This window comes from Mesoplodon densirostris, chromosome 1 (genome assembly GCF_025265405.1).
Source record: "Mesoplodon densirostris isolate mMesDen1 chromosome 1, mMesDen1 primary haplotype, whole genome shotgun sequence".
Classification (NCBI taxonomy): Eukaryota; Metazoa; Chordata; class Mammalia; order Artiodactyla; family Ziphiidae; genus Mesoplodon; species Mesoplodon densirostris.
The window spans coordinates 199397002-199410843 of NC_082661.1; positions in this window are offsets into that span (position 1 = coordinate 199397002).

Consider the following 13842-nt stretch of genomic DNA (forward strand, 5'->3'; position numbering starts at 1 on the left):
ACACTTTGAGTGCTTATTAAACATTAAGGGTTTCTCTATTGGACTAGGTCTTTTAGTAAACAGATGAGGCTTCAATTAGTTAGCCAGTCACTCTATTCTATAGAGCTTACAGTTTTCAAGTTCACATAGTTAAGATGAACAGTATCCATGACAATGGCAGATGTGATTCATCCATTCCTTAGCTTTCTGTTTCCTTTAGGACATTCTGTTCCCTCGGATGACATTTGGGGCAGCTCATACACTCTAACAGCCTTCTGGCATAGCTGGTGATTTGAGCTTTTCTTCATCTATGTCTTTTTAACTTTATAATCCTAAGGCTCTGCCTAATGTATGATATCAGTTCACATATGCTTTAAAAAATGACACTATATTTTCATGTTATGCTAAAATATACTGATCAATTAATTTATTCTTGAAGAATTTACTGAATATGTGTTTCATGGTCAATACTTAAAGGTTGATCCTTGCCCTCAAGAATCTTATATTCCAAGTGATGTTAGTACCCTATTTTATACCATCAAATCTATTTTATGATTTAGGTTCTCAAACTTGTATATGGTGGTGTATTAACCAAGGCTCTCCAAGGAAACAGAACCAACAGGATGTGTATACATAGAGAAAGAGACTTACTATAAGGAATTGGTGCACAGGATTACGGAAGCTGGCAAGTCCAAATCTGCAGTGTGGACCAGCAGGCAGAGACCCAGGAGAACTGATGTTCCAGTTCCAGTCCAAAGGCTGGCAGGATGGAGACCCAGGAGAGCTGTTAGTGCAGATGAAGTCCAAAGGCAATCATCTGGAGAATTCCCTGTTGCCTGGGGAGGCAGACCTTCAGCTGATTGGATGTAGTCTAATTGGAGGACAATCTGTTTACTCAAAGTTCACTGATTTAAATGCTAGTACCATCGAAAAACACCCTCCTAGGTAACACATAAAATTATTCATCACAGGTGCTTAGAGCTGGTGATGATGATGATGACGACGATGATGACGATGCGTACACTATATTGTGTGCTTAGCATGTGCCAGACACTGTGCTACTCAGTGTACACCTTTTAATCCTCACATCAACCCTACGAGGGAATTACTGCTATCATTATCATTGTATAGACAAGGAAAATGAGACTTGTTAACAGTTAAATAACTTGTCCAAGCCACGGTTTGTAAGCCTTGGTTCTACAATTTAAACCCAGGTCTGCCTGGCTCATAGCCCTTGCCCTTAACTAACACAAAGCTCCACAAAGACGTTTTTGGAAGTTTCTTTCTGCTCTCCTCTGAAGTATACTCTTAAGGGGGAAAAGACATTTTGTTGACCTTACAGAGGAGAATTTTTCATTATTTGCAATGTTTTATTTAATACTAACTTGAAATACTGTGGGCAACAGCATTCTAATGTGTTAAATTCAAAGTGAAGACCTATCAGTCTCCACTGGAAAATTTTTATTAAAATTAAGTATGCCTCCGCTTCTTCCTATTAAAATGGAGAGGAGATACTTATCACTAAGGGTTTATAAAATGCCTTGAGATCCTCAAGTGAGAAATACTTCAAGGGGACATGTTGCTATGCTGAGTTAAATAATTGAGTCAATTAACTTCATTTCCTCTGATCAATGTAAAATATCAATATTGCTTCTTGACTCTTCTGACTGAATTGCATAGGTCATATTATGAACATAAAAGTAATGTTGTTAGGAGAGCTGTGCTGAAAATCTGTTAGAATGGGAATCATAGTTTTACCCTTCATAAGAATGGAGAAAATTGGCTGAGCCACACAAATCATCTTTCAGTACAGTATCTTTCATGTCCCTGGTTCACTTTGCATTAATTTTAACTAATTATTTAGTTAACTGACAATTATTCCTTCAAAAAACTTTTATTAAGTGTTTCTAATGTGACTGGTGGCTAACACCTATTTAGAACTTTATAAAGCAGCTTTACACACAGCTCATTATTCTTGCCCCTGTTCCAAGGTGGAGAGTATTAGTTCTTTTCCCTAGGCACTTATTATTTTTGCCATGTTCCCACTCCTTTTCAAAAGCTAATTTTGTTTTAATACAATTTTACTGATGAAGCTGAAGATCCAGTCTCCCTTCAGAGACAAGTTTATAACTGCTGATGTCCAAAGTGTATGGTTTTCACTGACATCTTCCTGCTTGATCCTCCCATTTCAGTCAGTGAGATTAGTTTTTACCATCTGTAATTCTTTAGTTGAATGAATCAAAGTATATTGGTTCCTGTCATTTCCTTCAAAACGTATCAACGATCAGAGTATCAGATTTTTGGAACATTATTTTTGAGAAAATGTTATAGGATGAGAAGAAAAACCTTATTATGCTTTATATTTGTATTTAAATGAAGTGTTGGACATGAGAGGATCATATTGTAAAGGCACGTGATAGTATTTGGAAAAGGAATTCAAGTATGATCAGCCAATGCTTGCCGAGCCTAGGCCCTTTATGTCGCAAAAATAACAGTAGCTAGAAATGTCTACGACAGGTATAAGGCCCCTTTCTGAACTGGATTTCCCTCTCCTCTTTAACGATATACATTGTATTCATCATTTCTCACTAACCATACTATGCTTTGCTTTGGAAAAGGCTGTCAATTAACTGCCGAATCATTTCTAATATGCTGGACTATGGATTGTACATTAACAAGTCATGAGATCATTATGACTGTGGACATGGCAAGGTTTTAGTTAGTTCTTTAATCTAGTAGGTTGACTTCATTTTTATTGATCCTTAACATCAGTGTTCCTGGAGCCCTGAGCTTCACTATCTCTTTTAGGATTATATAGAGATATCTATCTTTCCATATTTTTCTGCAAATGCAGTGATCATAAACACTTTAAAATTAATTCATATGAGCTGAAGGCTTGTAGATCCTCATAGCTTTATTTTATTAAACACTTTAAAGTTAATGAGAAAACCTCTTGCTGACCTTTTGGGGAATATTTTCTATATCCCCCAGCTGAATGGGATTCATCAAGACATTATCCAGGCCACATTTTTAGAGTGAAGCTTAATCAGGAGGGTATGAATAAGACAGCACGCTCATGTCCTCCCTCTTCTCAGCTTTCTGTATAAAATTGACAAAATAAGATCTGAGACTTGGACTTGATTTTGGAGTGGAAATAAATGAAGCAGACCTTCTGATTCAGGGCTCCTTAGGCCTATCTAGAGTAGACAAGGGGTTTGTACTTGGTCTAATCTAGAAAATTGGGGTTTAACATTGGAGTCTGTGACAGGACCCAGGCAGTAATAAAGTGACTTTGTTTTGATTCATCATATGCTCATATACCTCCTTTACAACATCGTGGGGAGAGGTAGGTTAAAGAAGGTTTGGGTATTTGTGTGTGTTAGCAAAGACCACCATAATGGATCTTAATTTTTTCTTAATGGCATCCAATCAATTAATACTTTAATCTAGCATTTTAATGGACTATCATACCTGGTATAATAACAGAGCCTCAAATTAAGCTCACGTGGTCCATTTCCACCCCCAAACTCAAACCAGAGTCTTGAATCTCACTGTTTCAATTCAATCAAAAGTCATACTTGCCTTCTTCAGAGAAAAAAGAGGGAATGGGGAAGCATATGTGTTTAGTAGAAGCTTAGAGTAATGGACCAAGCAGTAAACCCAGACTCTAATCTCTGGGGATAGATAAGGGTAGAGGTGATAAGGATATATAACAATTAAATTTAAATATGCTCAGAGAAGATATAGAAACAAAACATTTGATAACATTTATTGAGTACTTTCTATGTTCTATTTATTCTATTACACCCTTGTTTAACTTTCATCACCACTGTGTGACTAGCTAAACTTTACAGATTAGGAAAGTGGGGCTTTGAGATGTTAATATTTCAGAGGTCAAACAAGTAGTTAAGTGATAGCCCCCGATTCTTTCTCTGTACTGTGTACTCAAGAGCCAGCCTTCCTATTTGCTATGCTAGTCTATCTCTATTATATACATCTATCAGTATAGCTTAATTTTTCTAGTTTAAATATTTGGTTCTTTTATGAAACTATTGCTATGCTGGGCCAATGTCCTCCTAAATATTGGCATTCCAATTATATGTTATTCACTAGGACTCTTTGTAAGTGTGGTACTATTTGAATGCTAAACTATTGTGAAAAATAATTAAAATTCCTTTTTCCCCCTACTGAGAAGAAATCTCTACAGTTTTCCTGCTTAAATGTCTGTACAAAACAATTATTCTGTGATTTTCCTGTATTTTTTTCTGGAGTACATGATAGTTCTTAGATATTAACATTTCATTTAACTTGAATCAGAAATAGAGCCAATCTTGAATATAAGGTCTTGTATCTTAAGAGCTTGATTACAAGATCTAAAGCTTAAAGTCTTTCATGTACTCAATTTGGAAAATAGTTCTATATGGCTGGAATAGAGAGTCCATGAGTGTGTAGAGAAATAAAGATGTGGTCAAAAAGGCAGACTGGGGCCCAGTTGTAATATGGCCCACATGAAAGCTTGTTGGAATAGTGTTGCTTTTAGCTGTTGGACTACCCCACTGTTTGGAATTAGTCTGCACTAGGCACAATACCTGGCTTATAGTAGGTGCCCATTAACCCTTGAAGGGAAACCAACTCTGGCAATACAACAAAGTTTTAATAGAACATCATTAAGAATCACAGCTGGATTAATGTTTAATATTCTTATTTTTAGTAGCAAAACTAGTTTTGGGAAGAAAACATAATGGAATATTAGAGAAGGACTAACTTTAAATTAGATAATACTATGAGGAAGAACAAGGTTTCTGGGATAACATTGACTGCAATACCTACTGCACAGAGAGAGGCTCAAGAAATGTTGACTAAATTAATGAAGAATGATTTAACAGTGTACAGTGTGTGTTGTGTGTGTGCACATGCTCACAGATCATACCAGTAAATGGTAACTGGACTTTAAAAATGAAAGTTTAACGTATTCAAATATATTCACATAAAACTCAAATTTCAGCTTTGGAAAAAACTAATGGGAGCACACATTTAACAAAGCTTATTTTTAAATCTTTATCCACTGCTGTTAAGCCTTTTTACAGCTTCCTTAAAATCTCAAGTTCCCCAATGAAATACTATTAGAAAAGAAAATCTGAAAGATGGTGTTGAAGAGTAATTAGCATTTAACTGGCTGTGAATACAAGCATGAAACAATGTCCCAGGGGTAGCAGATAGGAAAAAGACTTGAAGAAGAAGAAAGTAATGATTATCAAAACAACAAAAGAAAATGCTTTTTAGACTTCAGGTTGTAACATCTTTGAAATACCATTGAAGGTTTCAGTAACAGAGAGTGGCTTGTGGGACACATGAACACTCCTGCTTTATTTGTTTGGTTTTGGGAAAATTAAAAGTAATCTTGGGTCTACAGAGCAAGTGTGGTTTTGTAAAACAATAATTTTAAACCATACCATCCTTTTCCTCCTTCCTCCATGTTTATATGATCTCACTCCATATGAATTCCCTCCTATGTGAGTGTCTCAAGCCAGTCAACTTTAGAGGCTGAGTCTAACGTTAAACCTCAAGTGGGTAGAATTTTGTAGAATCATTAGGAGTATGTTAGAGTTTGCTTTTGTTAGAAATATCAAACACAAAGAGGGCAACATTTTAATTTTGCCAAGTTATTAATTCAGCTTTAAAATAACACCACATTTGGTGGGGAGGATACTGAAATTCTTTATCTCCAGCTTTGATCTTTTGTGAATATTCCAGTGCCACTTCTTTTGCATCTCTATAGGACTTTTCTTCTTTTTCTTTTAACTAATTTATTTATTTTTGGCTGCATTGGGTCTTCGTTGCTGCGTGCTGAATTTTCCCTAGTCGTGGCGAGCAAGGGCTACTCTTTTGTGGTGCGTGGGCTTCTCATTGTGGTGGCTTCTCCTGTTGTGGAGCACGGGCTCTAGGTGTGTGGGCTCAGTAGTTGTGGCTTGCAGGCCCTAGAGCGCAGGCTCAGTAGTTGTGGTGCACGGGCTTAGTTGCTCCGTGGCATGTGGGATCTTCCTGGACCAGGGCTTGAACCCCTGTCCCCTGCACTGGCAGGCGGATTCTTAACCACTGAGCCACCAGGGAAGCCTGTACTTTTCTATTCAGGTGTTCTGCTAAAACTTTATACTTTTCCTCCAACCAGCTTTGAACTGTCCCAGTCAACACCCTGTTAACGAATTTTGGAATAATTTTTCCTTATCTTTCTTTCTCTGTTCACAATTTATTACCTAGTCTAATTTTCTCTTTGAAAAATTAAATATTAAAAAATTAAAATTTGATATTTAAATACATCTACTCTTATTGCTGTAGACTAATTATCCTCACTAATTAATTGCTTGTCCAAAATATTCTTCAGGAAAATGAAGGTAACAACAGGGCTGTTGTAAGTTTTAAATGAAATAATGTATGCAAGAGTATGTAGTATAGAGTAGATTCTTAGAAACGATATTTAGAAACGATATTAGAAACGATAGGTTTTCCTGTTAAAAACTTTTCATTATTTTGTTGTCTCCAGGATAAAATCTAGAAATTCAGACTGATAGTCAAGATCATGCAAGTTTGGCTCTAACTACCTATATCAAATTATTTCCCACTAATATCTAATTGTTATTTAATTGCACAAATCTCTTTATGCCACAAACAGGTCATATTCATTTCAACATCTATGCCAACATTCCTGTTCTTTGTTGGTGGGAATACTAATTCCTCTATTTAATCACATGCTCCTAGTATCAACTCCAGTTTTGCCATATCTATGGAATTTCCTTTAATTGTTCTAGGTGTAAGGGATACAGCAATGAACAAAGTAGAAAATGTCTCTGTTCTCAGGAAGCTTACATACTAGCAGGGGAACAGATAGCCAGATTGACCGAGAAATTAACAAAATGTGACCCATGCATACAATGAAATATCATTCAGCCTTAACAAGTAAAGAAATTCTGCAATATGTTGCAATGTGGATGAACCTTGAGGATATTATGTTAATCACAAAAAGATAAATACTGTCTGATTCCACTTAATATGAGCTACGTGGAGGAGTCAAATTCATAGAAACAAAAAGTAGAATGGTGGTTTCCAGGGGCAGGGGGTGGGGAAAAAGGAAGTTGTTGTTCAGTGGATTTAGAGTCTCAGTTTTGCAAGGTGAAAATGTCGATGTCTTGTACAATGTTTGTGTAGTTAACACAACTGTGCTGAGTACTTAAAAATGGTTAAGATGGTACATTTTATGCTTTGTATCTCTTAACACAATAAAAAAGAGAAATAATTGAGATAATCTCAGCTAATTATAAGTACTATTAAGACAATAAAGCAGGATAAGAGGAGAGTTCTTGAGAGGCAGTGCTACTTTAGAAAGCCCCTGTGAGAGAGTGACTTTGAGCTGAGGCCTGAATGATGGCATGTGTCAGCCATGAGCATCAGAAGGAATAGTAAGTGCAAAGGTCATGAGGCCCAAACAGATTTGGCCTATCCAAGGAAAAGGGGGAAGGCAGCGTACAGAGTACATGCAGTGAATTTGTTGAGGAAGGCAGACACTAGATTCTGTAGGGACTGGTGGGTTGCAGAAAGGAGAGTGAATTGCATTTAAGTGCAATAGAAATTTATTGAAGAGTTTTAAGCAGTGGATGATATGGTCTGATTTACAGGTTTTAAAAACTCAGCTAACTGTAGTGAGGAAACAGACCCATAGAGGTAAATATAGAAGCTGAAACACCAGTCAGAATGCATTTACATCTACATATAGATGATGGTGACTTGGACTAGTGCTGGGAAGGAGTGAGGATGTCAGAATTGGGACATATTTTGAGGCAATGACAATTGGATTTGTGGATGGATTGGATGTGGGAAAGTATAAAGAAGAATCAAGGATGACTTCTATGCTATTGGCCTGGACACCTAGGGGAAAACTGGGAGAGAACCAGCTTTGGGTTTGAAGGAGTCAGCAGTTAAAATTTCAGTTTTAACCTCGTTAAGGTCTTTTTTTTTAATATCTGTATTGAGATATAATTCACATACCATATAATTCACACATTTGAAGCAATTCAAGGACTTTTCAGTGTATTCACAGAGTCATGGAATCATCATCACAATCTAAGTTTAGAATATTTTATCCCTTCAAAAAAAACCCTTTACCTATTCTCCTGCCCCTAGGCAACCACTAACCTACTTTCTGTCTCTATAAATTTCTCCAATTTTGGCATTTCATATCAAGAAATGCTACAATATGTGAGGCTTTAGTAACTGGATTCTTTCATTTAACTTAGTGTTTTCAAGTCTCATCCATGTTGTAGCATGTATCAATCAATCAGTACTTTAATCCTTTTTATTGCTGAATAATATTCTATCATAGAGATATACTACCTATTATTTATCCATTCAGCTGTTGGACATTTGTGTTGTCTCTACTTTTTGGCTGCTATGAATAATGTTGCTATGAATGTTTGTATACAAGTTTTTGTTTGGATATATGTTTTCATTTCTCTTCAGTAAATAATCAAGAGTGGAATTACTAGGTTATGTAGTAACTCTGTGATTAATATTTTGGGAAACTGCCAAACTATTTTCTAAAGTGGCTGCACCATTTTTTATGCCCCTCAACAATGAATAAGGGTTTTAATTCCTCCAGATTCTTGCCAACACTTGTCATTGTCTGTATTTTTTATTGTAACCGCCCTAGTGGGTGTGAAGTGGTATGTCATGGTGATTTTCTTTCTTTTTTTTTTTTTTTTTCTGTATACGGACCTCTCACTGTTGTGGCCTCTCCTGTTGCAGAGCACAGGCTCCGGACTTGCAGGCTCAGCGGCCATGGCTCACGGGCCCAGCTGCTCCGCGGCATGTGGGATCTTCCCGGACCGGGGCACGAACCCGTGTCCCCTGCATCAGCAGGTGGACTCTCAACAACTGTGCCACCAGGGAAGCCCTGTCATGGTGATTTTGATTTGCATTTCCCTAATTACTAATGATGTTGAGCACGTTTGCATGTGCGTATTGGCCATCTGAATATCTTCTTTGGAGAAATATGTATGGAAATCCTTTGTGCATTTTAAAATTGGTTTTTTTTTTATTGTTGAGTTGTACAAATTCATTATATATTCTGGATACCAGCCCCTTGTCAGACATATGATTTGCAAATACTTTCTCCCCTTCTTTGGGTTGGATTTTCAACTTTATGATGGTATTGTTTGCAGCATAAAAGTTTTACATTTTAATGTAGTCCAATTTATATTTTTTCTTTTGTCATTTTTGCTCTCAGTGTCATATCTAAGAAATGGCTATGTTAAATTTTAGTAACATATTAGACACCAAATGGAGATAGGCAGTTGAAAGTGAGTCTGGACTTTAGAGGAGAGATCAGTTGGATAGAAATTAGGGAGCAATCAGTGTACAGATAATATTGGGTTGGCCAAAAAGTTCATTTAGCTTTTTCTGTAACATCAAAAATGAACTTTCTGACCAACCCAATATTTAAAACCCTGGGGCTTTATGAAATCACTCAGAGAGAAAGAGAGAGTAGAAGTAGACAAGTCTTGAAAGATACAATTTCCATTACACATAGCATGGGGTTCAGTGTGTGCCCGGAGTTCTGGGGTAAGCTACCAATAAAGAGAAGCTAAGTTACTGAGTAAACACTAAGACTGCCCAGTTAGGGGTAAGCAGATACCCCCTGGAAGAGTTTGTGAAATAGTTTCCACTCTGTGGCCACTATAGTCAAATTGAGTTTTCTAAATAAACTGGATTAGAATTTTCTCCACATGTTCTTAACCTCCTAAGAAGCTGATCAAATCCCTGTATAGGACATCCATACTGGTCAAAGAAGCAAATGGAATCCATTCCAGCTTGTTTAACCTAACAAAGAATTTAGTAGAGAACATCAGATAGCTCACAGAATCCTCAGCAGGGCTGAAGAAGTAGGCACCAGGTCAAATACCAGCAACCATGTCCAGAACCACGACATACTGGCCGGATAAGCATATTGTTGCAGCTGCCTGTGGACCCAGAAGCACGGTGCAGGACTTGCCTAGTGTGGGAACTGCCACTGTCATTGCTACCACAACCCACACTTTAGATGCCAGGAACTCAACTTCTCTCAAATTGCTATACATATCTCTAAAATTGCTTTAGATGCCAAGTAGTCAACTTTACTGCAGGTTCTACTTTATCCTTTAAAGCAAGCTACTCAACTGCCACTGGCATTAGGAAAGTAGATGTCCAACATTTAGCCTGTATCCTCTTGTTATGAACTGAAACCTCATGTGGATGACCCTGATTGGTGGAACCAAGGTCATCTGTTTGCATCCTAAATGCCTAGGATAGTGGGAAAATAGATTTTCCGAATTTTATCTTGGGAGGGCAAAACTCACAATGAAGAAACATAAAATATAGAGGATATTATTGAAAAGATGATGGGAGGCCATGTGTGAGAAGTCTTCACTATAATGGGCCATGCACACTTACCAATTACAGCATTTCAGTAATACCTGTGAGAGTTTCTTATCCAGATATCATATAATTGATAAAGATTACTGTAGGGCTTCCCTGGTGGCACAGTGGTTAAGAACCTGCCTGCCAACGCAGGGGACACGGGTTCGAGCCCTGGTCCGGGAAGATCCCACATGCCGTGGAGCAGATAAGCCCGTGGGCCACAACTACTGAAGCCCGCATGCTTAGAGCCCGTGCTGCGCCACAAGAGAAGCCACCACAATGAGAAGCCCGCGCACCGCAACCAAGAGTAGCCCCTGCTCACTGCAACTAGAGAAAGCCCGTACTCAGCAACAAAGACCCAATGCAGCCAAAAATAAATAAGTAAAATAAATAAATTTATTAAAAAAACATAAAATAAAGGTTACTGTTAAATGTCCTCCATTTAGAAGTGACAATTTCTCCATCTAAATGTAACATATTTAGATGAACTATATTTGTGAATTCACAAGTTTATCAGCTATTTGCTTTTCTTTTAGAGAAGGCCTCAGAACTGGATGGTAAGTTGTTATACACATGGAATGTTATACACATTTTAATATACATGAGCAACTCAGTGACCTTACATTATTGAACATCAATAATTTCTCTTCATAGAGAAAGACATTTTATGATGTTATTCATTTAATGAGATCTATGTGCATTATTTTTGTCTGTGACATATCTGGCAAAGAAAAGTCACCATAAGATATAGAACTTACCATTAATTTATTATAAATATTCAAAACAATTTAATGGGGCTTGAACAAAATAAGAATTTTGCATTGCTTAGCTACTGACTTATTTTTACTCAATTTCACTGAGGTATAATTTACATAAAATTAAATAAACCCTCTTTCAAGTGTGATAAATTTTGACAAATATATCCACCTAAATAATCATCAGCCACAATCAAGATATAAAACATTTCTATAACCCCCCAAAACTCCTTTATGATGCTTTATATCATCCTAACCTCCCTAGCCCTATGAAAACAGCAATCTACTTTCTGTCACTACAGATATTGATTTTTGCAAATTACTGAGGCATAGTTTACATACAAGATAATGCATTCATTTTAAGTGTGCAGTTTGCTATAGATATTGATTTTCAGAAAATAAAATTACTCTCTATATATGTTTATCTCTTGAATTTTCAGCTGTAGTTATTAATTAAAAAAACAAACTTACCAATCATTTGGTTATACAGGAACGCATTAAATAAGTTCTCTTTGTTTTCTATACACACAGACTCACACAGAGTACCTCCATACTTTCTGCACACAAACTGTGTGGTATCACAGTATTCTTGATCCAAAAACTATTCTTGAAAAATTGCTGATACAAAGGCCAGTGAAAGCAGACATAAAACTAAGCTACTGATTTAGAACCAAGCTGTTATTAGCTACTGCAACACACATATGCCTCATAAAGTCCCTGAAACATCGATATTAATGGTATTCCTAGCTAATCACTCTTATAAATTTATGTTAAGGAAGGTAGAGTATAAATCTTAAGTAAACAAATGAATAAGTAAATATACACAGTTGGTGATTTAATGCTTGTTGTGTGTGGGTGAGGATGGATAGAGAACATGTTATCCAGCGACTTCCACTAATTGATGCTATTAGCGTGTTTTATGAGTTATTGATTTCTAAATGTCTTCTTCCCAGTTTAGCAAGAGAATCAGATCTTAGAGGACCGTGCCAGCTATTCTTTTTTTATCAAGTAGGATGGATAATGGTTTGAATGTAATCCAGCTTCCTGAATGTGAATGAATAGAATGACTTCCCACAGTGTGGTATCCCAGTTTGCATGTGAGTTACAGTAACAATTCCTGGGAACAAATTCTTGTAACTTAGAAATTTGGAGCCACTGAGAAAATTTTGAAGGAAGGGGCACCTGAACCATTTTAAAATTCACAAAATAAACAAGAATAGCCATCATATAATCAATCAATAGCCATTGTACAATTAATCAATCACTTCATTTTGACAAACGTGTCATGAATGTATTGTATATGAAATACCAATTAAGGCCATGGCTATATACAAACAAAGGAGGGCTTCTGTTCTTGAGTTCCCACTTTAAACAGGCAGGAGAAAGAGAACATTAAATTAACAATTATAACATAGAGTGCTAAGTACACTTAGAAATGTGTCCAGAGTGCCATGGTAGCAGGGATAAAGAACACTGGATTTAGGTCAAGAGAATCAGAGAAAAAACTTTCTAAAGGTGATGATATTTTTTGTTACCTCAAGGAGGAGCAGAAATTAGGCAAATTAGAGGAAGTAGAGTTTGGCTGCATTCCTAAGAAACCTCTTGTTATTAAAAGTCACATTGTAACTTCTTCAATGAAAAAAGGTAAGTAAGATGCTAGAGAACTTCAAAATTGTAATAGTAAGGATTTTTTCTCCTGCAGAAATTTCAGTAATAAAGATATCTCTACTGTTATAAGAGTATTTTTATATTATAAACAGCAACAACAAAAAAATCAAAATGGGCAAAATCAAAACTAAACAGTTTCTCACTTACTCTTTGCTCCATGCAGCCTCAGTTCCTTTCTTGCTGAGTCCTGACCTCACAATTGTGCTTGCTAATGCTTATCGCAGCTGCCAAAGGTAAAGAAAACAGCCCTAGAACAGAAGTCCATGGAAAGATGTTGGCAGAGCATCTGGCAGTCATGTGTTTCCATGCATTGTCTGCATGAATTTCCCACCCCCCACTAGTGAGCTATTAATTCCTAATAGAGACTGACTTATAATCAATAGTAGTTTACACAATGCAAAGTAGGTTTCATAATTAGTTGATTGCATTATATCTAATTCCCATTATAAAAGCTTGTTCTGTTGGAGATAAGCCTGCAGTTTGGTGTAACTGGAGCACAAAATGTAACTGGGGGTAGTTACTTTCAAAAGTGAGCCTGGACAAGTACCTAGATCCTGGAGGCCTTTGTGTGCCTTGCTAAGGAATTTGGATTTTATTCTGAAAGCAACACAGGAGATTGATTAATGAATTACAGGGAGGGTTGAGAGAGAGCCTAAGATTCGACTTTAGAAAAAGCTCCCTGGCAGCAGTGTAAAATATAGATTGTGTGCTGGATGTTGGTGAGAGAGACTATTTATTAGGATAATGAGGACCTAAAGTAAGGCAGTAGGAAAGAAAAGGAGGGACTAATTTAGACAGATAAGAAGCACTGAATGATTTTACTTAGTGACAAACTTGACGTAGAGGTGTGTATATGTGTGTGTGTGTATGTGTGTGTGTGTGTGTGTGTGTGTGTGTGTGGCAATACTTGCAACTGTGTAGAGGGAGTTTAATGGGTATCTTTATGTCTTATATCTTTATGTCTTAATGTCTATCTTTATGGCTATCTTTATGT